Genomic DNA, 27,081 nt, shown 5'->3' with positions numbered 1-27,081 from the left:
AGAAATGGCTCTCTCACTACTACCTATTGCTATCTCTAAGTAAAAGCCTCCTTTCAGTTTTGGTGATAAAAAGCAGAAATCAACTCCTTTCAGTACAGAAGCTGAAAGCTGCCAGTGCCCAGGTTCTTACAGCATAGAAGGACAGGATCCCTGAGGTGCAGGGGAGCAAACAGGCAGGGGGGTGTGTGCAAGGGCAGGGGACAGGCTGCTGCTCCTACCATGGCAATCTACTGGGCTAGCTGTAGATTTTGCCCCCAGGGGATTATTTCCCACTAAAGCAAGATTCCATGGCCCGAATGAACAACGTGCCAGCTGCACCAGCCAGCATCACAAGTCCAGTCACGGACCAGGGCACATACCTCAGGGGCCCTGATGTAATAATTACACAGCAGTGACTGCATTTCACAAGCACCCACTGCTGCCTTGGTATCCTTCTGCTAAGCAGAAGGATTCAAATGCAGCTGGGACCACAACTTGGCCACCTTGAGACAGGAGGGAGGGCTGGCAGGTGAAGGATGACTCTCCCAGGAGAGCCTGGGCACTGCACAATTGTACTCCTGCTTGAAAGCTGGCCTGCAAAATGCTTTTGACAGTTCCCTTAGCTGCCCTTAAGGTTACCAAAAGTGTGTGCAGTTTATCATCTTCTCTGCCCCAAACCCCCACAGCATTTGTTTCTTTCCCCTAAGAGTCCTCTCTATTCCAGGTGTGAACCTCAGGGTGTTAGGTCAGGTTTTGTAAGGCTGGGAAGGAGTACAGGAGTAAGGCTGAAGCACTTGCATAGCTGCCTTTCCTGTTTTGCCTGATGAACATCACATTGTCCAGGGCATTCAAAGCCCTTTATAAAGCAGACAGATCCCACCAGTGGCCACACATCCTTGTAGGATCCGACAAGGACTGCTTAAGGTAAGAACTACTTTGGTGAAGAATCTTCATTCTATTGCTCTGCTGCTTCCATCAGCTTCTTCTGCTCTTAGGCAGCATCCCACCCTTCACCTCTCCCAGCCACAGAGACATGGCTCTGCCATGTACCAGAGTACCCCAGGGGAAAGGCAAAACAAGATCTGCCTTTCCCCGTCTATCTCTAGATGAGATGAAATCTCTATCTCATCTTTTGGAGGCAGAAACAGGACAAAGATAAGCCCATGTTTCTTATTCCCCTCAGGATGTCAGTACTGAAATGCACTGGTTGTGGCCCAAGATTCACTCCTGGTGGTCACAGTGTGATCTGGGTAAGGTGTGCACCCTGATTTCTGAAGGAAGAGCATGTGAGATGCAGCTTCCATAGGCTGCAGAAAGGCAGATGACACTGTGACTCAGCACTGAGGTTGCTTGCTGGCACTATATCCTCACCATTATCATCCTGTTTCTGAAAAAAACCCCAAAACTTACAGTTGGATTAAATCTGACCAAGTGACCGACCTTCTATCACTCCGGCACCTCCTCCTAATGACTGCAAAACCTCCAACCACAGAATTTCTGATTCACTCCTATGTGTCCAAAAATCCTACTTACAGGCTTTTGCCAGTGGCAACCAAGATGAAAAAGCTATTTGTGGAACTGAGAGAGACAAGATGATGTGGAAGAGGGAAATATAACAACCAGGGCATAATCTAATTCTACAAGAATGAATTCTACTTTCAAACCTCCTCAAATTAAATTTAAATGAAGAAAGTATTTCCTTAGAACACATTTCTCATTTGAAGCAGCCACAACTCTCCTGATTCTGAGTGCCTAAATAAATATATTGCACACACCACTTTTAATAAGGATAGATTTTTCCATTTTATCTTTGACCATTTATTGCAAGCTCCAATTGTACTGCCATCTCTCCCATATTTTAAATCACTCTGGGGCTATATTTTACACCTTCAACCTATCATTTTATTAGTTTTCCTGTTAGTAGCACGCAGAAACAGAGATGTCCAAAGCCACTAACCCCCTTTTATACTGAAACAAAGACCCCAATGGCAGGCCATGGGGAGACATGAACAAATGGTGCCAAAATACACTATCTTTTACCTCTGGTAACACAGCACCATTAATTGGCTCCCTAACTGGCTGAAGTTTAAAATCCACAGACAAGCTTGGTGAATTCTTACTGTTAGAGGAAACATTTCAGAGATTTGTTCACTAAGTATTGGAAACCTAGTGTTTCCTCATTACAAATCCAACACATCTGCAATGGAGATATCCCAGGGGGAGAATAAAGGAAACCAAATGAAGCCTGAAGCAGACTGCAAACAGGGAAGCTGAAAAAATTGCTGGATGTTGTTAGCTCTTCCACACATTTTCAGGAAACACTCCTAGCACATAGATAGCTGAGTATTACCTGTATTTTCCTGCTGGGAATGGTTCAAAGCTGCATTAGGGAATTTAGACAGGACATTAGGAAGCATTTCTTTACTGAGAGGATGGATAAACACTACAATAGGCTTCTCAGACACATGGCTGTTGCCCCAAGACTGTTGCATCTGGACAGTGCCCTTAATAACCACACTTTAACTTTTCATCAAGAGAAGTGGTCAGGCAATTGGACTGAATAAGTATTTATAGGTCCCTTCCAAATGAAAAATTCTCTTCTATTTCTATTCTCTTCTAGCCCATGCCATCTCTAAACATACTATGCTTATTTTTCACAAATATTCTTTGCTGCTACTAGCTGCCCCATTTTTATTTATGGCTAAGTGTAAAATGTCAGTTCAGGTATTCTCTAACACCCTTCTCATCCACAGAAACTGGACTTTTTTAGTTTTGTGTACAAGGCTCCCTCTTTACCCTGCTGTCAGATGGGCTGAAAAGTGCACTGGTCCTGGACCTAGCTGCATGCCTGGAAAAGGGGAAGGTTTCAGAGCAGCTCTTGTGACAACCTAAATGACCCCAACATGTTCCTGGTCATTTTGAAAGTCTGACACTTCCTTTTATCACTAAATAAAACCCCTGCATTATTCACAAAATCTGTTGCCACGATAAGTTTCTAATTGCTCCTCTGCCAGCAGGAATGAATGCTGAGAACTTCCAACTTTTTACATGCATGGTATTAGAACATTTCATAACTATATCTTGGAAGAAGAGGGAGCTGCAGTCTATGGATAATGTTCAGGTTAAGTACTTCAGTAATCTGCTACCATCTGACATTCACAGACAAAAAAGTCAATGACTTCATTTAATGATTAAAATGAGTTTGGTTTTGTATCAGACTTGGCTTAAGAGGGATGAGTTGGATTCATTAGAAAATGATGTTTAATTTATAAGTCACTTCTACTTGAATTAGCTAACAAAGATCAGGGGGAAAAAAAAATAAAAAATCCCCAGAAAGTTGTTTTAAAACAGCTGAGATAATTTGACTTACTGCACTGCATTCAGAGGACATGAGAATTAATTTGACACCTGCTCATCTTTAGCCATAGCTCAGAAACCAATATTTCTCTGAATTGCCATTTAAATGACAAGTGTCAGTCTGGACTTTACAGTTTGCTTTTGAGCTGCATCACTTGGATTTATGGCCTGCAAGAGATATCAGGTGCAGAGCTTATGTGCAATCCATCACTTCCCAACTGGTACAATAAAGCCAGAAGGAACTTCACCTCCTTCAAATGAGATTTCTGACCTGTCTCAGAACCTGCACAGACAATGAAGTACAAGTGTAACCTCATTTAGGAAAGAGAAGCCCAGAGGCAGCAGCAGGTCATCCTGCAGAGCACAGGGAGGGAGCTCTATCCATGAGCAGCTCCAGAATCAGGGTGTTACAACACACCCTGCAGAACCACCTTCTCCTGCGCTCAGGGCATGATGTGTGACCAGCAGCACAGCATCTCACCCACTCACCTAACTAAAAGGCTCAAGGGTGTGAGGGAAAAAAAGCAGTTTTATATCCAAATATTGTGTAAACACATACTCACTTCTTAACAGTTCTCAGAAGCATTGCAACTCCCTTCCCCTTACCTCTCATATTTGCACTACCAAACACCAACTGAAGTGCTGCTACTTCGAGCTGTCCTCAGGCAGGGTATGGACAGAATCTGTAGGCAGCTGAGAAGGACTGCAGTATCCCTGAGGTAATGGAGCCTGTCTTTTGAGGGCCATGTATCTTTCCAATACAGAGGTACCAGAGTGTCAAAATGAGACAATGCAGTTAGTCACACAGAGTGTCCCCTGTGCCAGGCTGATTCTAGCATGTGCCAGACACAAACTGCACTGCTCGCCTAAAAGCTGTCAGGGTTATAACTGTGCACAAGTATCCTCTGTGCAAACACAAACACCACAACATGCCACAGGGTATTTCTAGAGGTGGGCTGTGTGGCACCTGCCCTTGAAACACTCAGGATAACAGGACAAGTAGATGGAAAGACACAACACTGATCAAGAAATATCCAGTCAGCCCTGCCAGCAGTTTGGTAAAATTTGTGCATTTGATCACCATAACCAAACACGGAGCTTTCATCTACACTGACATGTACAACATGTCCCAGAGAAGTGCCCTAACACTACAACATTTGTCACTGAAGTTTTAATAAATCTCATGCACTTCTACTTTCTGCCAGAAGAAAACCCAAATAATTCATTTTAATTACTCTGAAAGTATAACAAGTTCTAAACCATGCAGACTCGGTTTACTGAATTCAGGCCATGGAGTAACTGACTTTTCATTCTAATTGTCTTGTTTTAGTAACTAGCACTCAAACTGGCAACTAGTGATGAAGACTATTTCTAGAGGATAAAACTCTGGATTGGCCACAACCAGTGAGAACAAAACAGGGTATTTGAATTTTTTTTTAGACAAGCACCAAAACATTAACTCCTTCGTCCCCCATGAGCATAACTGATTATTATCTAATTATATGAACTAATTTAATGCACAAGTAAGCCAGCACATGCTATAGCTACTCTGCTTGCACCATCTGCACTGTTAATATATGGATGCACAGATCTAACAGGAGTACACTAAAATCCCCATTATGGATGTGCCATTCCACCTGTATTTTCAAATGTACCTTAAGCATAGCTAGGGCAGAGAACGTGACCACAACAGCAGAGAATAGTTTGGCAATACACATTTCCAGAACACGGAGAAGACTGCTACAGCAGCTCAGCATGCTGAAAGCCTAGCAGGATCTATGAACACAAAGTTCATGGGAATTCAGCAGTTCCCCTTCCTTGTTTTTTCTACCAAGTAACTCAAGGGAGGCAGCACATCGAGCTATTTCAAGATAATGGTATCATTAAGGGTGAAACACATGTAGTTATTTTAAAACAAAGCAATGCAGCTAAACTGCATCAACGCTCACTCCAAAGCCTGGCTCTGACTCTGAGGCAAGGAATCCACAAGCGCTGCAAAGCCGAGTTGAACCAAAAGGGTGCAAATGCGAGACAGCAAAGCACTGCCCCGCTCCCTCCCCACGGCACTTCACACACGCACAACTTTCCCTGCCGAGCCCCGCCGCCGCTCCAGCAGGCCGGGATCCTCGTTCTTAGGGCAGGCTGGCAGAGGCTGCACACAGCGCTTGGAACCCGGGTGGAGGCGGGCGGGATGCAGCCGGGATCGGGCGCCCATCCCGCCGGCAGCGCTGCCGTCCCAGCGGGGCAGGAGCGCCGCGGAGCCGCCCGGCGTTCACCTGGCACCGGCGGCCGAGCCCGGCCCGGCCCTGGCGCCCGGCCCGGCCGTGACTCCACCGCCCAGGAATGGCGACCACCGCGCCCAGGAGCTGCCCCTGAGCCCCCCGGGACCGGCACCGACCTGCGGGGAGCGCCGCGGCCGAGGCGGGGTCCGGCGGCCGCTGGCCCCCGGACACGGCCCGGGCCCGGCTCCAGCCCCTCCGGCCGCTCGGACCGACCCCCGCCGGCTGCGGCTCCGGCTCCTTCCCGGCTACTCACCCAGGCACTGCCACGGCGGGGCTTCCAGCAGAGCACAACGCCTTCCGCTCGGGAAACTTATCTCTCTCCCGCCACTGCCATTTGCTAAGTTGCCTAAAGAGCCTGCAGAATCCCAGAAAAGGCTAGGAAACGAGAGGAGACGACTTAAAAGCTGACGGTCAGGACAGGAATCTATGGAATGAAATCTTTAAGGGCAGGAGCAGATAGAGCCAGCCAGCTAACGCTTTCATGCCCTGACTCTGGCCAGCAGCTTTATCTCGTGGGCAGAGCAAGGCTCGGGAGATGATCTGAAATAGCTGCTCCTGGCGTGCTCCCCTGTGCATCCCCCGGAGTGCCCGGCGTGGCCAGCACGCTGCCGTGCCTCGTCGTTCTGCCTTTTGCAGCAGACCCCTCGCGATCACGGTGTCACCGCTCCCCAGGCCTCACAACCAAGCAGTTTGTTGTAAGGGAACTAAAAATAGCACTGAATTTTTCACTGGAGCACTTGCTTGAGTGAAGATAGTGCCAGTCAGCCCATGCATTAGTGAGCCTTACAGACCTCTAATACAGCCCAAATCCTCTTGGAAATACAGCCATTGACTTTTTTCAAAATATTTTCTTTCTTTCCTTTTTTTTTGAAAGACAGCACAAAATAAATCTTCTTTCTGACCACTAAAAGGCAAACTGAGCGGGGTTGTTTTAAGAATATCCTCGGGAAAGAGTGAGTCACTTAAGCTGCTTTTATGATAAAAGATCCCTGGAGGAAGTATATCTCCTTAGTCTCTGAGCCGTTCAGAGATCTGTGTGTCCTCCTGCAAGTCAAAGTTTCACACTGCTAGGGTTTGTGTTGTTTGTTTGTAATTGTATGAGCACCTGCTTCCACCGAGGAGTTAGGTCTAGTATGGGGAAGAGAGAAGGATTTTATCCTGGCCAACACCTCAAGAAGCTCACTAACAGAAGCATATGTCCTGCAGGACACTGAATAAAGTCTGCAAAAAAGTCTTCAAAATGGCCCATAAGGTAAGTTTATGGCACAGGCTGACAAGTCCAGAAGAAAAAAAAACTAAACCTCAGGAGAAATTATTTTTTGCAAAGCTTTTCATTGCTGTGCCCTGGAAAAAAAAAAATCACTGACGACCAAAGTTGCAGAAGATGTCATTCAAAACAAAGATGCCAGAGCCACTGCCAATATCTGAGCCGGGATGGCAGATGCAGATTTGAATGTAAAACTTCCAGTCTGTGGATGCCAGCCTCACACATATTCACACTGTGTCACACAAAGAAATGGGAAGGGGCAGGTGATGGCTGGCAGCAGCCGCTTGTGGCATTCTAAAAGGCTGGAAAAGCCACAGTGATTCTCCTACTAGTTGTTCCAGCCATGAAGTGTGCCTGACAACAAGCCAGGATGTCTGAACCACAGCAAGTTAAGTCTTATTAAAATACATATATTTCAAAGGAAGGTTTTAGGATAGAAGTAAATAAAAAGTTGGAGACTTACTGGGAATATCAGAGGAGAGACGCTGGGTTTTGTTTCACTTTTGTATGAAGAAGTTGACTGTCTGTTAATGTAAAGCTGTCTCCCACACTTGTTTCCCCTCATAAGTCTTTGAGCATTCCTCAGATTTTATTTGTTTTGCAGCAGAATTGCAATCTTTTCACCCTCGTGAAAGGGCTGGCAAATTCTCTCTGTTCTTTTCTAGTGCTGACCAAACATGCTGGAAGGCATCATATAACATCTATGTAGCAGCAGCAGAGGTAGCCACAAACATAACCGTGTAATGTCCTCATCCCTGCTCCACTCGCCAGCTATTATTTATAGAGAGAAAGAGCATTAACCGAGCACAATGTTCTCACTAATTTAGTCTCACTTCACCATCTGTTACTTCCCATGAGTTGATCCTAATGAGAAACTACTTCAGAACACATTTGAGGACCAGCTGCACCCAGTGAAGTCACCGTAGGAGAGAAATATTCCCCTCCTAATACATCATATTCCAATGTTACAAAGCAGCTCCTTCCCTACTGAAATCCATGGGAACACTGCTGGTAATATGAACACAGCCCTAAGTCACAGCCTCTTGCAGTCATGTTGAGCAAGTATCACTCTCAACATTGTTTGTCTGGATAATTCACAATTCTACAAAGTTGGAAGGGCAATGAGAGAGTTACAGACATCACCCGTCCCCCAGGTCTGAGCAGCCTGCTTTCTGGAGCTGCTTCTCCTCCAGTAAGTTCATGGAATGATCACAGAAATTGGAATCTCCCCAGGAATAACATGTGACCACTACCCCTCACCTTTTCCATGCAACTTCTTGTAAAAAGGAGTCTCCATCTTTCTAGGCACCCTTTAATTACTGGAACATATATATAAGGCCTCCCTTAAGCCTTCTTTTCTCAGTGCTGAACAAACCCATCTCTCTCAGCCTTTCCTCATATGGCAGCCTTCCCAGTCCTTTGATCATCTTTGTGGCCCTTCTCTGGAACCCCTCCAGCTTGTCTACATATTTTTGTATTGTGGGTACCAAAACTGAACACAGTATTCCAGGTGTGGCCTGACAAGCAATGAGTAGAACTGGATAATGATCCTTTATCTCTGCTGCTGGAGCATCCCACTGGATCTCTGCCACAGCAGCACTGTCTGCTCATACTGAGCTTGTTGTCCACCAGAACCCCTTGGGCCCTTTCCACAGAGCTGCTTCCCACCAGGCAGCTCACACACAGCCTGTGCTGCACCCCTGGATTATATTTTTTTCAAGGTGCAAGACCTTACACTTGGCCTTGTTGAGCTTCATATGGTCCAGGCAGCCCACTCTTCCAGTCTACCCAGGTCTTCCTGCAGGGTGGGTCTCCCTTCTGAAGTGTCCCCTTCCCCACTAAGTTTGGAACTGTTGGCAAACCTCCCCAGGGTGCACTTGGTCCCATCACACTGATCACTTGTTGAGGATATTAAACAGTTTTGGGCCCAGTATCCATCCCTTTGGACCCCACTTGTGACAGGTCACCAGCCTGAAGAGGAGCTGTTTACCAGCACCTCCTGGGTGCTTCCAGCCAGCCAGTTCCCCACCCACTGCAAGCATCACTTGTCTAGACCATAATGTGTCTGTCTGTCCAGGAGGAGGCTGTGGAAAACCATTTGGAAATCCCTGCAGAAATCCAGGTAAACAAACAATGTCCACCACCTGCCCCACTTGGACCGAGCACTTCCTTTGCCATAGAAGGTGATCAGCTCTGTCAAGCACAATTTGCCCTTGGTGAATCCATCCTGGCTTTTCCCAATCACCTGCTTCACCTATCTTGTGATAGCTCCAGGAGGATTCCTTTGGTAACTTCCTAGGAACTGAAGGGCCTTGTATCACTGATGGGCCTGTAACCTCCTGGATCCTCTGTTAAGCCCTTCTTGTATATTCAGGTGAGTTCAGCCTTCTTGTAGCCTTCTCTGATGTCCTCTGATCTCCAAGATTAGGGAGAGCAGACTCCCAATGAAGCCATCCAGCTCCCTCAACACCCTCAAATGGATGTTGTCAAGGCCCATGGATCTGTGGGGTCAAGCTCCTGAAACAGTTCACATGCCAATTCTTCCTCCCGCAAAAATGGTGGGTTTGTGCTTGCACCAATCTGATTGTTGCTCCCAAAGTCTAGGACCCAGCAGTGCTGGTGAGATGGACGTGAAGAAAGTGTTGAGAACTTTTCAGTGTTGGTGACTAATTCACCTCTCCTGTTTAAAAGCAAGCCAGTGATGCAAGTATTCAACAGGCAGCCACTCTCCAAAGAGTCAGATGTTGGCTGACAGCATGCATGGAAAGACGAGTGGAAATACTGGCCCACAGCTGCCAAGATTTAGAGTTCACTATTGAACTCGCAGCAAGATTGCTACTGCCAAGGCCCTGCAGACAGCTGAACCACATCACAGCAAGTATGCACCATTTTCCATTTGAATTGCTGAGGTTAAAGCTCTCTGTTGTCCTGAGCAAATTCCTTCTGAACATCCACCTAAATCATATGGTGGTCCCGTATAGTGGTGGGAGACACTACATGACCAGTTTGGTTTGAAGCCAACCTGTAAGATTGCTGCATATTTTGGTCAAAAGCACATGAGCAAGAACGATGCCCTGGAAAACAGCAGGATTTTTTAACTATTTGAGACAAAAATCCAAGGCCTTGTGCTGTAGGATTTCTTATTACAAATCAGGTTTAGCCTTAATCCTCTCTGTTGCTGTACCTAAGTGAATCAGCTGGGCTTGGGAGTGCACTGAAGAAACCCAGGAAAAAATTGTGCCACAAGCCTGCACAGTCCCTGGGTCCACTTGCCCTCCCCAGGGCTCAGAGGAGCAGAGTCTGAATGCAAGTTCCCACAGCCTAGATAAGTCACTGCTCCCAGTCAAAGTTATGCTAGCAATAGCCTCCTGCCTTCCCTAGAGTTCATTAAAAAGGCAAAAAATCTCCTTCTGTTGCCTTTGTTGCCTCCCAATTCTGTTCTCTGTGGCACCAGGGAATATTTAGAGCAGTATTTTGTAAACAGCACGTGTTCCAGTGGCTGGCGCAGCACTGTGGGGCTGCGTTCCTCACATTTTTGGACACTGGTGGACACCAGGGCTGCCTGGGCAGGGAGCAGCTGTGTGTGTAGGTGGGCAGGGAACAAGGGAGGGACAGCAAGATGGGAAACACAGCAACTTTGCAGCCTGCAAATGTCATGGTCCTGACTGCAGCTCCCTAAATCCAGACTGTTCAACAAGTTTTCTTTTCGTGCCAGCTGGCTGAGGTGAGGGAAGCTGTTTTGCCAGACATTTTACTTTCTCCCCAAGTACCATGAGAAGCAATAAATTAAATTTCTTAACTGACAAAACCAGCTGCTTAGGGGTTTCTGCTCTGTCTCTAAGGTTTGGGATCTGCCACTTAGAGTATCCACTTCACATCCCACTCAAAAGATTCTTCCTTATTCCTGGAGAGACTTCAACTTTGCATACTGGGGTAATTTTTAATACTTCATGTGACTTCAGAACAAAATTCTTTCTTTCTTTCACAGTGTGTGCTTAAATGGGATTTGAGCCTCTAATTCTCTTCATTTTTAGTACTTTATGGCAGGTTTTCAGAGGTGCCACCTGGGCTACACCCATGCAAAATGGGAGTAACACCCAGAAATGTGAATTAAGGATCATATGCTAATGTAAATTTAGCTGTTGAGCATATCCCTTGTGTTTTATGGATGTGTTTAACAATATGACCACAAATATATTAAAGGAGGAGGTATGGAGGAAGACAGCTATGCAGTGTAGGTACTTGCAGAACACTACAAGGGGAATCTTTGAAGTACCCATAAATCCCCAACTGCTTAGGGAATTCAGTGTGACAAGAACACTTGGGGTCCTTTGTTAAAAGTGCCTAGAACATGTGAGGATGTCCAGATTTCGATCTGCCCTGCACTTTATCAGCAGTCTCTGCTGTCAATAAAATAATCTCTGCTGAAAGCAAAGCTGTCAGCTTGTCCCTCAGCATTACTAAAGGCAGCATTACAGCAATAGGCATTACTAGACAGCCCTAGGAGAAGCTGAGCTGTCCTTTCAGTTGTTCTGCTGGATAAAATCGCTGTACACATTTCATAGACAGGTGAAAAGTCAGTCACACACACAACCATAACAGCAAAGAGGACATTACAATCACAGAAATTATTTCCTCTGTGATACAGATGCAGCATCTGGTTTTGCATATCCCAGCACAAGAATAAATCTTCCACAATGCTTTCCTCCATTTCCTTCCAACTTCACTGCAATCCAAACACAGTTCAGCTGATATGTAAGAAATTAGTCTTTCTCCATATGTTTGTGTATTTGGGCTTGGAATTGGTTATATTCGTGCAGCCCTCCGGGATGCCCAAATAATCCTGAATATCATGCTGAGATCTCATGGAAGCTTCTGTCAGCTGTACCATGCAAAGGGCTCTCAGCTGCACACTATTTAACTTGCCCAATTACATTTTTGGCTGCTGTTCTGCCTTGCAGCTTAGAGAAACCCTCTCCAAGAGCTAGGTCACAAGAAAAAATTGCCAGAATATGCTGTTTTTCAAAGAACCTGTTCCTAAGGGGAATGGGAGATAGGAGAAACATTAGCAGGTCTGGAAGAAAACATCAGAAAAAAATTACAGTGAAATTATAATCCATAAGAACAACATATTTGCTATCTTCCCCTTAAATCTGGTTGTTACATTTGGAATGAACAGGTTCATAAACACAGATGCATCCACAAATTGCCCTTCAGATATTAACTCCCTTTCAGTTTTGATGCTGGAAAAGTATGGTGTTCGTGTGAGGCATCTGTCTGCTTGACATAAGCAAACACCAGCTGTTACTTCCTTGGTTTATGAAAAGAAGGAGTAAATAAAAATTTATTAATTAAACATGGAATTCAGAAAGCTCAGATGGGGATTCAAGACTTATTACATAATCATGTCAACTTTCAGTCAAAGAGAGCACATGGGACCTGTGTCTCCCTCTGTATCAAGGTGAAATGTGGTGACAGCAACATCTTGGTTTCAAATCCAGAGAGGAAGTCAAAAAATAAGCAGAGGTTCTGAAGGTGAACATAGTTTTGAGGTTTCACCATGGAAAACAACCCTCCATGTGAGCCAGAAAAGCACATTATTTGCTCTTACATGGCAAACAAAATTTCTCAAACTCTTAGCCCTTGAGAACCAGACAGCACATCTTCTGGGTCTGCTTCCCAGCAATTTTTCCAACAGCTCAGTGACACATGCACCAGTGCATCTGCAGCAGCAGTTATGAATCCAGCTCTTTAAAGCAGCTCCCTCCTGGGGCATCAGTTCAAACACAGCCCTAGTCTGAGATGACTGAAACTTGCCACAGCCTGACGCCTGTAAATCAGCTCCAATGAAATGAGACTGGCTTCACTCCCATGACTGCTGGAGAAGCATCCCAATAAAAATTACTGTAATCAGTAGCACCTCTGATGTCAAGCTCAGTAAAGAGGCTTTGTCTTTACAGATCATCTGTGGGACCTTCAAAGATCCTACAAAAAGCTGACTTACAGCTATAATTTATAAATATTAATAATACACAAATTACACATATGGACTCCAGGAGTTTTCCTAGGTTACAGCATCAATTCCATGAAGGACCTGTCTCATCCTGTGTAATGCGGGCTCTGTCAGGAGATCACTCTTCCTTTCCATATTTTTATGTTTATTCCAAAGGTCCTGGGAGAGATAGCAAGAACCTGGGAAAGAATAGCAAGGACAAGGCAAGAACTAGCTGTGCACCACCATTTCACAACTCACACACAGAGAGGCACATCAGCTACAACTTGGCAGGTAAGATCAGTAAACTATTCCAAAAACACAGACTCAACAGCAAGCTGGAAGGTAAAGATAAGTTTCTGTGCTTTGCATTGCTTTAACTCTGAGAAAGGGTCAAGGGAAAGCACAGGAAGAAGGCAGAAATCTTGCTTCTGTCCACAGAGGCTTTTGTGTAGTTCATAAGCTGAGACAAGAGTAGTGAAAACTCATTTTCCATATCCCACACAGGTAAGTCCTAAAATAACGAATGTCTACTAGGTATAACTGTTGTCTTCCAGGGACCAAGACAAGAGAATAGTTTTTCTTATGGCTAATGATAATAAAATATATTTGAGAAGGCAGTTACATAAACATATTATTCCTCTAGCTACACAGCAAAATGAATGTATTATAGAATCATAGAATGGTTTGGAAGGGACCTTAAAGACCATCTAGTTCCAATTGCCCTGCCATTGGCAGAGACACCTTTCATGAGGCCAGGTAGTTCAGAGTGGTATCCCTTCCCCTGGTCTCACTCCTGTGCTGGGGACCAAAGAGCTGAATATGTAATGGGGCAACAGTGAAATATCTAAAACAGACCTGAGAGGCAGCTCCAGGAACAGAAATGTAGTGTATTTGTTCCCTGTTTGTTGCCACCACTCACTCCATCACTAACAAGGCTAAAAATAAACAACAGATTTGCCTTGCCCAGGGTAGAGGTGTTCTCAGCAGATGCTCCTGTTCTGAAGTGAGAGCAGGGTATTGCCATGAGCTTATTTCCAATTTGGCTTGCTCAGCTGCAGTGTGGAGTGGCCATCCCTAGGGAATCCTGGAATCTACCACTCCACACAGACTCCTACCTGAGCAGCCCATTTTTGCTGGCTGTTGGAGTTGGGCTGTCACACTCCCTGCACAACTTTTGGCAGCTAATAAAAAACCCTTAATTTCTTGGTAAGTCCAGGCTAGACAAGAAACAAGTCATGAGTATCTTCCAAAGGGCAGGATCAAAACATGCTGAGAGCAGAGCCCTGTCAGAAAACATCCAGGCTTGCTGCCAGCACTTCATGAAGGATCTATATTACACCCAAACAGAGGCCTGGGGATAGATTCACTGCTCCAGTGATATTTATGAGCTTTTTACTCTGACAGAGCTCATTAGAGCATTCCCCCATGTCCTGCTCCCCTGACCTGTGCAGCAGGTTCACTGCAATCCTGATGTCTGTGGAACACAAGATGCAGTTTTGCATCATCCTCTGGGAAACAAGATTGCGATTTCTGAGACTGTAATCACTACCCTTATAGCAACCCAATATAGTTCCATGGTCTTACACTGTTTAGATGACCTTTTCCTATACTTCCTACAATTGCACACTTTTCAAAGTAGATAAAGCACATTTGGTTTTCCCTTTACAAACACATCATCCTTAGGGAGCAATAAGAAATTAAACACCCTGATGCATGCTACATCCTAAATGCATCTGTGTCAATTACAAGCATGTTGGGAACTCTGAGGAACTAAGCCAAATCAACCCCAGCTGGACCATTCTCCCCAGGTGAAACACATGCACACAGAAAATCCACAAGCCTTGGTTCAGGTGTTCTGTATGCATCTATATACTACACACTTGCACAGCAGGAGTCACAACTGTTCAGTAACATCTGGAAGCAGCCAGTACTATTTACTGAAGGATAAATAATCAAAATGTTTCCAACCAGTACAGTTGTAGAGCGGCAGCCTTCAGACACAGTGTGACTCACAGGATATGTGATGTCCTGCAAAAGTCCTTTCAAAAGCTTCCAGTGGAGTAAGAGAACTTCAAAAGCATACAGGAATTTCTCATTAATACTATAAATGCAGCATGTTCCAAACTGCAGATGTGCATTCACTATCCCATATTTTGTGTATCATTCTCCCTGTTCCTTTATACCTACATCTGGTATCAGGACTCCTTTGTTTGGTGCCTGTATTGATTTCTCTTTGAAGCCTATCCAGACAAAATGTGTACGCAGACATGGTATTACAGCCAGACTAACAGCACTTACAAATGTCCTTCCCCATACTAAATGAGCTACAATCTGACATCATCAGGATTTGCAAACACACCTGTCTCAGCTGACATGCTTCCTTCAAACTGTGATTACACAAAAATGGGGATGAAAAACAGTGCAAGTCATGGGCATTTGTCAGGAAGCTTGTTGTTTCTTGGATAAAAGGTGGCTTAACTGGTCAAAGACAATCCTGCATCGTGTACTCCAAAGAAACCAGATAAACAAAAACTAAAGTACAGGTTATAAAGTTTTTCAAGTGTGATCATCTCGAAGAGGGAGAGTCAAGCTGTTTTCCTGCACTCTACCCAGACCACTGAATTTTATCCATAGCCTCCCATGCAGTTTTTCAGCCATTAAAACCTCTTCAAGTCCTGACAAATCCTATCCTTTAGATTCCTGAAACATTGGAGACAGCATCCTGCAGCTAAAAAGGCAGAAAAACAGCATTTAGCAGCAGTACTTTTAGCACTGGCTCATAGGTTGCAGCAGAAAGATTATCTCACTCAGAGATGAAAGAGTATTGGCAGACAGGTAAGTATTTACCTGAACTCCAACAGGTTCATCTGTTCACCAGATACTCAGTTTTGTACAAAGGGGATCCCAGTTGAAGTCACACACCAGCCACACTCCACCTGCTACTTCAGCAGAAACCAGCTGCTGCATGAAAAACTTGGATGAGCACATTTCAAAAGCTTAAAGAAAATTGATTCTGGATTAAAATTATCAACTGATTTCCCTCTTGGCCTTCCTGGGAATTGAACCTGTCTACACAATTAAGCTGTATAAAGATTTTCTCTGAAGCTGTAAAAGCCTTTTATTTATAACAGCATCTCATCATAATAAACACCCTGCTCCAATCTATTACAAGTTGAAGGGATGACAAATACTGCAGTGTAAACTGAATACACTCAGCACATTAGACATCTAAAGCACTGCAAAATTTGACTTATCAATTTCCACCTTAATTAAGAGCAATCTTCTCTTGAACTGACTACTTTGTACGAACCCAGCGACACACTGCCAGCAGGGATGAATCTATGAATAGTTGTGGGGGTTTTAAAGCACATCTTAAAGGTTTCTTAATCTGTAACCCATCCTGACTACCTATTGACTGAAGTTTAGTTATGGTAAGTAAGTAATTTTTATGCTCCTATTATCTGAAATCTACAGTAGCAGCTGTGGCCAGGACTAAGTAGCAAAGTGTTAGTAAGACCAGACCTAACTGCAAAACCAAAACTGTAGAACAAAAGTTATGCAGCTCAGAAGTGAGATGCTGCAATACACATCTTGTTACACATACTTAGAGCCTGACACCTTGCCTTAGGAACCCCAGAGCGCTAGGGTCAGTGTATCTTCCCGAAAATAACCAGGACAGTGCTGAAATATACCCTAAATCTAAGAAGCTGCAGAGAGAATTGCAAATATAACCCACCCAGATGGCACAATGTTATCAAAGTTTAACATGTCAATCTGCTCATTTAATTAAAGCCTTTTCATCTCCATGGTTAATGGCAGGTCTGTACAGCAGAAATGACACCAGAACAGATGTTAGCAAATTTGTCAAAGCTGTAGGATGATTGCTCTGGCTTTAGTGTCTTTTGGAGGACTACTCTATTTACATTCCTACTGACCTCTCATGTCAAATCTGGTAAATATTACCTCTCCTTTGGCTGCTCTACAGGAAGGCATAAGCCAAGTTTCTTGGTTAAAGTCATCTGCTTTGGGAAAATACCATATAATTACAGGCCTTTTTTAAGATTTCAGGGGAAAAACCTTTAAATGATGGAAAGCTTGCCTTAATTTGAAATAGGCCTTCTTCCATATTTTCTTCTGTCTTATCTGCTCAGGATTCCCTTGAAAAACCACAGTTGTGATTTAAGACAGGAAAAATGTACTTGGAGAACGGCTTGGCCACTCAAGGGAAGTCCTGTATCATAATCCACATTTTGGTGGCATCAAGAGTGCCCAGGGCACAGTTTAACCTGCAGGTGCACAGAGTCTCACCATGCATGCTGGCATCCAAGGAGAGGCACAGCCCATGGGTGACCCACCTGCCCTGTGCACAGCACATCTGGACAAGGGAGGGCAGAGGAGCCAGCAAGCCTTTGCCCCAGGCGCTGAACCACGTTAATGAAACTCTGAAATGCTTGCATTACAAAAAGCAACCCAGTTACCACTGAGGGCAAAGTAATTGCCTGCAATGTCAAAGGGAGGACACAGCTGTTTAAAGCCAATGTGACCCTATATTCAGTTTATAGAGCAGGTCATCTGAATTATGTAAGAAAATAGTACATTTTGATGGGGTAATAGTTTCTTTTCCAGTTAGGGAAGTTCCACTTCCAAAGGCTATAATATGCAATGGATCAGAGTGAACAGTTTGATCTCAAAATACTGCTCAAAGAGGCAGAGGCACACAGGAATGCTGCAGGGTCAGCCACACAATGGAGAAAGGCAAAGGGCTTTCAAAAGAAACAGCAAGCCTTGTCAGCAGAGGCAGCATGCAGGAGTACAATCTTCTCCTACCAGAGATCTGCCTCTCTGAAGAAAAACCAGTCCAGGCTGAGCAAGCAAGTTTGCTCATTTGTGTGATTCTAAGCAAATGCCCTTTGAATCAAAGATGCTCCAAGACAATGAGAGCAACTACAGTTCATGAAAGCAGCATTAACAGAGATATTCCCTGTCTTCCACAGGAATTGCTCACAGAGCTTTTCAAGCTCAGTTACCATCACTTCAGTTTATCAATATGCAAATTACAGCAATTAGTCAGTAAGTGGCTCACTTTATTAAGTGCATATTAAAAGATAATCAGAGGTTGAAAAACAACCTGGGTCCAAGCTAAGGTGATTCACAAGCTGTAAATATGAAGTCATGCTTTAGAGCACAAGGGAAGGTGCAAAAAGAAGGATCAAAAGGAAAAGGAACTTCAGCACCTTTCAAGGATCAAAACTTGAAAAGGAACTTCAGCACCTTTCAACATTACTGATCTTGCAAAACTCATCTATGAAATTACTGTACAACTTTTTTTTTTCCTTTTACACCCTCCTGGGACCATACTTAGCTGGTAACCAGCAAATGCCAAATCATTTGACATTATTTCAGCATGACTTGCACAGAACTACAAAGTGAGCAGCCTCCTTGTGAAGGTTCTCCCAGACTTGGGTTTTAAGACCCTGCTTGCCATCAGAGCTGCCTTGGCTTGGCCCTGGCCTCTCTTCCCTTCAGCAGGGAGAGTTTGCCATACCCACAGCACCAGGGGAGAGGATATCACCTAGTAGTTCATACAAGGAAGCACATAGTGCATGTGTTCAGGAGCTAGAAGGGATTTCTTTTCAGCCCAGGAAATGTTTCACCCTGAGGGAGCCTGGAGATGAGATGTGCACAGGCAGGTGGATTAAAATGCAGAAAAGCAGCACTAAAAGGCTGGTCCAGCCCTGCTCTGCCACCCCAAGGGAGCAGTTCAGTGCTGGGGATCCACAAATCACTCTGCCATCATGGATCCTCCAGTTGTGCCCCATAAGCACAGTATTTTTTTTCTGCTCAAAGGTAATGTCCTAAGGGCCAACATAAAGGGAATGAACATGAAGGAGGTTCCCCACTGAATTAGGGACTGGCTGTTTGTGCATAATTTCACCAGGACTTACACCTTCTTTATTAAGCACTTATTCTTAGCTACTTTACAACAAAATCCCACTGTGCTCTGCTCTTAGAGAAGATGAAGTACCTCTCTGCAGGAGAAAAGGAGGTAATGCTAAAATGTCCACATCTCTCTTAAGAAAGTGGGTAAATTATTCCTTCAAGTTTACTGAATGCATCTGTGCACTTCTGCCTCAGAAAACTAACACCCTGTGCAATCACTTATTTTCTACTTGCTTCTTAGCATAAATGGGTATAAATGTTTCATGAACCATAAATGTTTCAAGAAAAAGATAAATGGTGAGCAATTACAAATGTAATCTTCCCCCACTTTAATGTGGCATCTATTTGCACTTAGGGCAGATGGATCACCTGAAACTATTCATTTGTATAGTGGCATGGTTTGTACCATGGGTACTGGGTAACAAGAACCAAGCTTTGCTCCCTCTTGTTTCAAAAATACTCTTATTATTTGTTTGCTAATTTAATAATAAAGATAATTCTAAGTAGATGTGCGCCCTGTTGTCTCAGCTTTGATCTAGGGGCAACCATCTGAATCGAAGTCTGCTAACAGAGAAATTACCCTTGCAGGGAAGTAGCTGAGCAGCAATTTTTTTGATAATGTATAATAACTGGGGATCATCAAGGAAGATGCGAATGTAGGGAAGCACATATTACAGCATAGGCAGCTCTCCTCAAATGTAGCTGTAAGTAAAATGAACTGGAATTATTATGGTGTTGTTTTGATCTTGTATGGAATATGCAAATGCCCTGTGGAAGGGTTCTAACATAGAACTGTTGCTGTAAAAGCCACTTGTACCTTCCCTCAGAACACTCCTGGGCCAGGCCCACAGTTACCAAGAATCTCATCTCTCACCTGCTTTATGCTGGACATATTAAGGGAAGGAAATAGAATACATTCAAAGGCTTGATCTTCATTTGTTTGGGGTTTCTTTTACTACTTCAGTGGGTGTTAACTAATTTATATTACTAAGGGCCTTTTTTTCTTAATTGGAAACTCATTCAAACACTTTCTTTAACTCTGGGAAAAAGATTTCCAATAAGGGTTTTAGAAAGCTCAAGTTGACCTCATTTACTTTAAGGGTGGAAAAAATAAAGAAGAAAAGTCAATACAGGACAGAGTAATCTCTCAGGGACATCTTGGTTTACTTCTCAGAATGAACAGGCACATCCCCACACCACTGAAAGAAGTCAGGCCACTTTTCCTACGTTTTTTGTTTCTCTGGTACATATGCTCTGGAGGAGCAACACATCTGCTGAACTTTGGGGTTTAGAGACTGCTCAGCTGTACAGTGGTCTGATTATGCAGTCAACTCCTTTGGGAGCCAGCAGGCTACTGAATTTTCAGTACATATATATATATGTGTGTGTGCTGCAATGTGAATGTGCAGAGACAATCTCAACTGCAATCTAAGGCATTATTAAAATAGCCCCCAGCAAAGCTACTATTTCTATTAAAAATAATGTCTGGTATGATTAAAAAAACCCACTGCTGTTCACAATTCCTACTGTCACTTACACTTGCTTTTCTTCCAATTTAGCCAGTGAAGCTTGCTTGAGGCAGCCTGCTCCCTTACAGCAATGCTGTCAGCACACTTGGGTTGTACCTGCTGGTAACAAGAAATCCATACCTGTGGCACTTTTGAAAGGCCTATAGAGATATTTTTTGTTCATGCCAAGTTTTGAATGTGTTGTTCTACTGCAATCAAAGTAAGAAAGCAGCAATTGGGTTTGCTATGACACTGCCCTCGCAATCTAAGCAGTAAGGCCTTCAGGGAAAAAAAAAAGAATATTGCTCCCAGATGGGCGAGCACAGTTCTACCAAAAAAAAAAAAAAAAAGGCAAACTAGCAGTGGGAGGGAGAACATGGAAAACGGTTAAGGAAGTGATGTCAAATCACTCAGGATTTGATGTAAGATTCATTACTTTCACAGATGCGATTTTTGATGGCTTGAATTCCAAGATTCAGCAATTTTAGTGGAAAGAATTTGTAACAAGTCATGGGAACTGCTGGATTTGCAGCAATTAAACACAGGCATGGGAAAAGATGTTCTGCTATGCAGTATCAGGGAGTTAAAGGTATGGTGCTAATATTAGGCTTCAAATGAAAATCTTTTGTGAAGCCTCCAGCAAATGGAAGATATATGAGAAAAAAGCCATCTCCTTCCCTCTTTGAAGAGGTGCATGTCCCTAAAAAAATAGTTGTGTCAACTGCCCATCATAATCCATAACTCAATTTGTTTATTATTTCTTTTTAATTCAAAGCAGCCTAAGTTTCTGATTTTCCCCAGGATATTTATGCTACAGGAAGGTTACAACATCTCTTGAGATCTGAGCATTTGCTGTTAATGGTTTAAATCAAACCTAGTGGCAGCTACTGATCACTCAGAAATACTGCCATTACAGCTTACAGTATTTCCCACAGCAGTACAAAATAGTGTACTTTCTTCTGAGGCAACTTTAATTCTATCTTTTAATTTCTATTATTCAATTAAGTGATGAGATACAACAGTTGGACTTTACCTGCTGACTGAAAGTACAGCAACACATAAGGTGCATTCTAGCATCCTAAAATGCCTGTGCTAACTTACAAAATACTGCACAAGGACAACAGAAGCAGCAGGGAGCAGAGGATGGCACAGCTTCTGGAATCAGCTAGAAAAAAAGAGTATTATTATGCTAAGCTCTCAGAAAAGTGGATCCTGGTGGGCCAACATAAAGAAAAACAGTGATCAGCCACAGTCTCCCAAGAAAGGGAAGGAACAATAGGAGAGAGCCCTAGTTTTCACATGCATATGCAATAACCCCTTGTGATGTACAAATGTCTGATTAGCTGAAATGACAACAAGCTGTGAGCCCTCCAGCTGGTATTTGTGACTGAAGTTTAATGAACCAGTGCTGAACCAAAAAACAAGAGCCAGGGAAACAACAAAAACATAATATAAAAAATTCAGAAAGAAAAATCAAATTAAGTGTAGTTGCAATTTCCAAATGACTAGGTCATGATAAGTAGGAAATGAGATTAATATGTGGTTGTGCAAAGGTTAAGGGACTTCTCTTCCCACACTTGAAGGGGAAAAAAAGAAACTGTAAAGATTTTTCCAGGTCAGGGTTTGTTTGGAGTTAGTAGGATTAAAGGTTGAAGGTTTATGGGAAAAAATGTGCCTCCAAGTGGAAAACTTCCCCCTTTTTTGGGCCACTTTAGTATGGCCTGCCATGGCTGCATCTACGACAACTGAAGAGCTGAAGCAATTCCAGGAACTGACAGGCCAGAGGGCAGAGCCTAGCACTGTCCCCGATCTGCATCTTCATTAACTTGGGAAAAATACTGCATTTATTGTGTGCACTACAAGAGGCACTCAGGTTTTTGGTTTTTGACTGACTTTTCAATCTTGTGCTCTGTAATCCCATCACATACAGATTCATGCACTTGGCAACTCCCCTGGTGCAGCCAGCAGAGATCTCCATGTAACTTATCCCCCTACCCCACCCCAGTTTCCCTGTACATGAGCGGTTTGTGAGGGGAAAAAAATGCACTGACTCGGAAACCAATATCATCTTTTCCTGAGAGGGAACTTAGCATAGCAACTCCATAACTGTAATTATTAACAACTCAACCTCCTGGACATGTGCAAGGCATTACACCCCTCTTCAAAACTCCCTTTTACACTCATATCTTAATTAAAATGTGATTTTATAGATGCATATACAGAGGCAGCATTATAAAGCACAAACTCTTTCCATCTCAGAGAACTGTATTTTTGGTTTTGTTGTTTTTACCTACAAAAGGACAGGAGGCCAACCCTACACAGAGATTGTTCAGTAGCATCTGCACATTGAAACAATTCAACCATCCCAATCAGAGTACACTTGGGAACCTCTGTGACCTCAAATGAAATTTCTGAGTACCATGGCCAAAATAAGAAGTGCTACAGATCACAGGGGAAATACTGCTAAACATACTAAGCACTGACTACTCTGTCCCCAAGGATTCTGAGTCTTCAAAGCCTGTGCTGTCCTGCTGGGAACTCATGTCACATTCCCAAGGCACTGCTGGTAACACTGAGCTGTCACATCTGATCCGGTCAGTATGACAAAAATATCCCCTCTTCTCTTCCCAAAATGCAGCAAAGAGGAGGAGCACCAGTCCCAACTGCACACACTCCTTTCCCTGACCTCTGTGGCAGACATGCATGCACACAGCCATGGCATTTCCCAGAGGGAGTGAAGGGGAGTGCTGCCTGTGGCATTCCCAGACAGCCCAGAGACATTCATCACATCATTACCCAGAAACTGGTTTCCTTCTCAGCCCAGGGCTGACACACACTTTTCAGCTTAGGCTGTATGAGCTACACAAGTGTATGGCATTCTCCTGCAAGGAGTCTTCTGCAAGACTGCAAACACATTCAGGTTTGTCAGGAAGAGGCTGCAGGCCTTTGGGCATCTGTGGGTCTCCAAAAGCAATTTATTGATCGGGTATCAGCCAATCCTGGTCATGGACACACAGCTGAACCTTGGTGACTCACTTCTGACAAAGTCTGCTCCTTGTGTGATATTCTACATAGCACAGATTTACCTGCATTTCCCAGCACTCAAATAACCAAAGGCAGATGTGCAATGTCTGAAGTTCCACTGATAATTTAATTTGGTCTTTTAAAGTTTCATTTTACTATCTCTACGTTTTCGCAGGGAAGAATGAAAAGGTCCTTGTAGCACTGGCAACAAGCTCTTTGTGTACAAAGTTATTCTTGCATCTAGGTAAAATATGAAAGGGTTTCCTCAAAAAAACCCCAAACCCACTGTTAATTCCTCCCAACAGGTGGATGGATACTGTGGAAATGACTTGGCTGATGTGCAACAGCAGCTCATGGAAAAGATTATTCAATTAGTTTTCATGTTAAACCACAGCACGGTTAGACAGAATGCATTTTATAGAGGGCAATTCCATATCTCTTCCAGAATTAGCTAAGGAAAAATTCCTAGATACTACACAAAGCAAGGTATTTTGCTGTGCATGGAGGGCCTCCAAAAAAGGCTGAGTTTGTCCTGTGCAAGAAGTAGAGAATTATTTATTGGTGTGATAAATGTGTGCTGATCACCAATAACAGCATTTGGAACCATGTGCCTTGCACACTAGAAGAATTATTAAGTAGTGTCCAAACCAGACTGGTTTTTTAATCACACATTTCACCTCAAGAGAAAATGCAGCATGCAAATTGCAAGGGGGACTCAACAACAGTAGGAAAGACTGAGAGAGGAGCAGGAAGGTCTGAGCAAAAGGCAGGCAACAGGACAAAGGAGAAGCTGCATAAAGCTCCAGGAGTCCCTAAGAACTGTGGCCCTGGCACTGAGGAGCACTGAGCGCTGTGCCTGGACACCCCTGATCTGTCCAGGCACCACACAGATCCCTGTGCAGCTCCATTTGTCCAGCCCAGCAGAGGCCAGGCCTCGTGCTGACTGAGCTGCAGACACATTCCTCAGCTCCCAGACTATGCTGTTTGTTTTTCATCAGAAGCAACAGCCTAAAGCAATGGAAACTGTGGGAATTAGCTGCACTGTGTGAAAACGCCATTTACAGTACTTCAGTGTTCAGGCCCCTCAGACAATATAAATTCCTCCCATATGGATGCCTGTTGCTGGCTAGCCCCAGCTGGGGCAGGGCACAAATCCAGAAGGATCCCTGGAAGCACTGAAGCCACGTGAGCAGGCTGTCCCCCTGAATGCAGATAGGAATTAGCTCCCTTCTGAGGAAAGGGTAACTCAGAGCAGAAAGGAGGAAGGAGCTGGTGTGATGCTGTGGGATTCAGGCTGCTTGGCGGGATCAAAATAAACATCAAGCAATTATATTGGTGCAAAAAAATAGTGTTCATCTCCTTTACCTTATCCCTGTGCAGCAAAATTTTTGGTTTACTATCCATGGTATCAAAAATCTGCTCTAAAAGCAGTCAGCAATACTCAAATGCTCACCAAGGAACAGGGTGGGGAAGCTTATTTCTGTCTCTCTTCCCTTCTTCTTCTGTACCCTCCCCTCTAGCATATGTCCCTTTCATCTCCTCAGGGCTGAAAAGAGGCAGCTCCCTCAGCTTCTCCTCTCCTGTCACTGCTCCAGCATCCCCCTGACACTTGAGTACATCAGGGTCTTCCTTGTACAGGAGAGCCCAGACTGGAGCAGGCACCCTTCCCTACCCTGCTGACAGCACAGTTGGCTCCCTGGCCCCAGAATGCCCAGCTGATTCCTGCTGGGCTGCCTGCCCACCCTGTCAGCATTCCTTGACAGAAATCTGGGCACAAGCTTCTCTACTACAAGAAGAATTCCAGGTATAAATCTGGGGTTTGTGTAAAATCCCTGACTCTCGGAGCACCCTGAAAAAGAGTTATTCTGTATAATGTTTCCTTTTGTTCGCTTCCTGTGGTCAGGATGCCAGTAGGATGTGGTCTGGGAAAGGGGAGATGGATTTGTTCATGCAGACAACAGCTGCCAAGCCAAGTGAGAAGTGCAGAGCCCACAGAAACTCCAGCAGAATGAGTGATGCCTGTGCACACTCCAAGCTGTGCTCACCCAGCCAGCACCAGCCAGGCTGCTTGTGCATTCCCATTAGGAAGCACGAGTCTCTAGGAGATTTTCTGGGTTGTAATATTGAATAAATATTTTTCAAGCAACAATGAGTAGTTGAAGTCCCTTAGCATGGGAGGAAGGCAGGAATTTCCATCTAAATGTTGCTGTACAGTTCATGTCAGCAGCCTGGGTAGACAAGAGCCTTCAGTGGTATTAATCCAATTCCAAAAAGCAGTGGGAGAAGACTCAGTGCACTGCCCACAGAGGAATTAATGCAGAAGAATTCAGAGACCATCTGACCTTAAAAAATGTAGTGACACACTAAATTACCCACATTTCTGCTGCTTTTTGCTATATAATGCCATACTATTTCTGATTCCTAAAACTACAATAGATTTTTAGAATTTATTACTATCTAGCAGTGCTCCAGGTTTTCTTCCTGCTACTCCAGGATGCAGCAGAAGTGCACAATGACCTTGTGACCTTTTCACAGAACCATTTCATTAAATTGCATCTCTTCATGTCTGCCTTGCACCAGGTGGCATAACAAGAACATTGCAGGCCCAGAATAATTTTAAGTTTTAAAAATTAATGCCAATGAATGTCAGCACATCTTCCAAGCCTTTTCAGCATCATTCACAAACACTTTTGTTAGGGGGAAATTAATCAAGTCTCAGACAACTGGCATGTTCCAGGGTTAGGGAACTCCAGGTTGCTAATATTTGGCCATCCTAAATAGAAAAGAAGAGTGGGAAAAAAAATGTGGGGAAAAAAATTAATGGCAAATGACAATTGAAAGTGGTCTGTAACTTAAAAAGACAAACTACATTCCCTTTCAACTTCTATCTCAAGCACGGGCATCAAGATGTGTAAATCAGTGTCTTCTCATCCAAATTTTTCAGAAACAACAGGTAAGGCACTATTTTTCTTAATGGCTCACCCAGGAAATGCAGACCACCAGAACTTCTTGGGTTACAGTGGGCAAAGTAACAGACACAAATAAAACAACAGTTTCAAATCCTTTCCTTCTCCACTGAGAGCAGTAGCAGAACAAGGGTAACAGACATTATGCAAATATTTTTGTAAAATCTCCATCAGTCTTCCAGAGAAATGCAGTACTTCATTTTTTTGTGGCCATGACTTGACTTTATAAAATGTACAGTAGCAAAATATATAATTTTTACTTGCAATTTCAGCATTTTCATTAAAAACAGTATTAGAAAAACTCCATCAAATGAGGGATTCAGAAATGCAGTGGACTGGGCTGATTAGTTACAGTAAGTAGCAAATTGTGATATTTTAATCATCTTTTGCATTCCAGTGCATGCATATTTTGATGTCTTTAGAAATGTGTATGAACTACTTCTGTCCTCCCACACCACAGGAAACATGAACTGTGAACACAAATCAGGAGACATAACACTATCAGCACAGATGGACAGTTTTATCTCTGCCTCTCTTAAATTCAAGTTATTAACTGCCAATCTCTTCAGACATTAAATGCACAGCCGATGCTCTGGAGACATTTTAACAGCCTAAAGGAGAAACTATTTCTCTAAACAGGAACTAAGGGGAGTCTGTGTTACCATTTATTTCCCAAGCTTCCTGGCTTCACTGTTTTCTTAAACAGAGTCAGTTCAATTAATTGAAATAGCAGACCCACAGCAGTATTGTCTCCCCATTACTG

General features: G+C 43.8%; 1 protein-coding gene across 4 annotated transcripts in view; it reads right to left on the bottom strand.

Annotated features, from left to right (window-relative positions):
* The window catches only part of ARHGAP24 (Rho GTPase activating protein 24), a 244,621-nt gene that overhangs the window by 64,940 nt on the left and 152,600 nt on the right, over positions 1 to 27,081 (bottom strand). The window contains exon 1 of one of the 4 annotated variants that reach the window (XM_058803015.1): positions 5,872 to 6,065. The exons of the other annotated variants lie outside the window; for them this stretch is intronic. The gene's annotated coding sequence lies outside the window, so the exon portion shown is untranslated. Of the gene's footprint in view, positions 1 to 5,871; positions 6,066 to 27,081 lie in introns of those variants that run through there. 4 annotated transcript variants of the gene reach the window in all.

Source organism: Ammospiza caudacuta, chromosome 4, assembly GCF_027887145.1.
Source record: "Ammospiza caudacuta isolate bAmmCau1 chromosome 4, bAmmCau1.pri, whole genome shotgun sequence".
Lineage (NCBI taxonomy): Eukaryota > Metazoa > Chordata > Aves > Passeriformes > Passerellidae > Ammospiza > Ammospiza caudacuta.
Note: the sequence above shows the minus strand (reverse complement) of the source record. Positions and strands in the feature narration are given on the sequence as shown.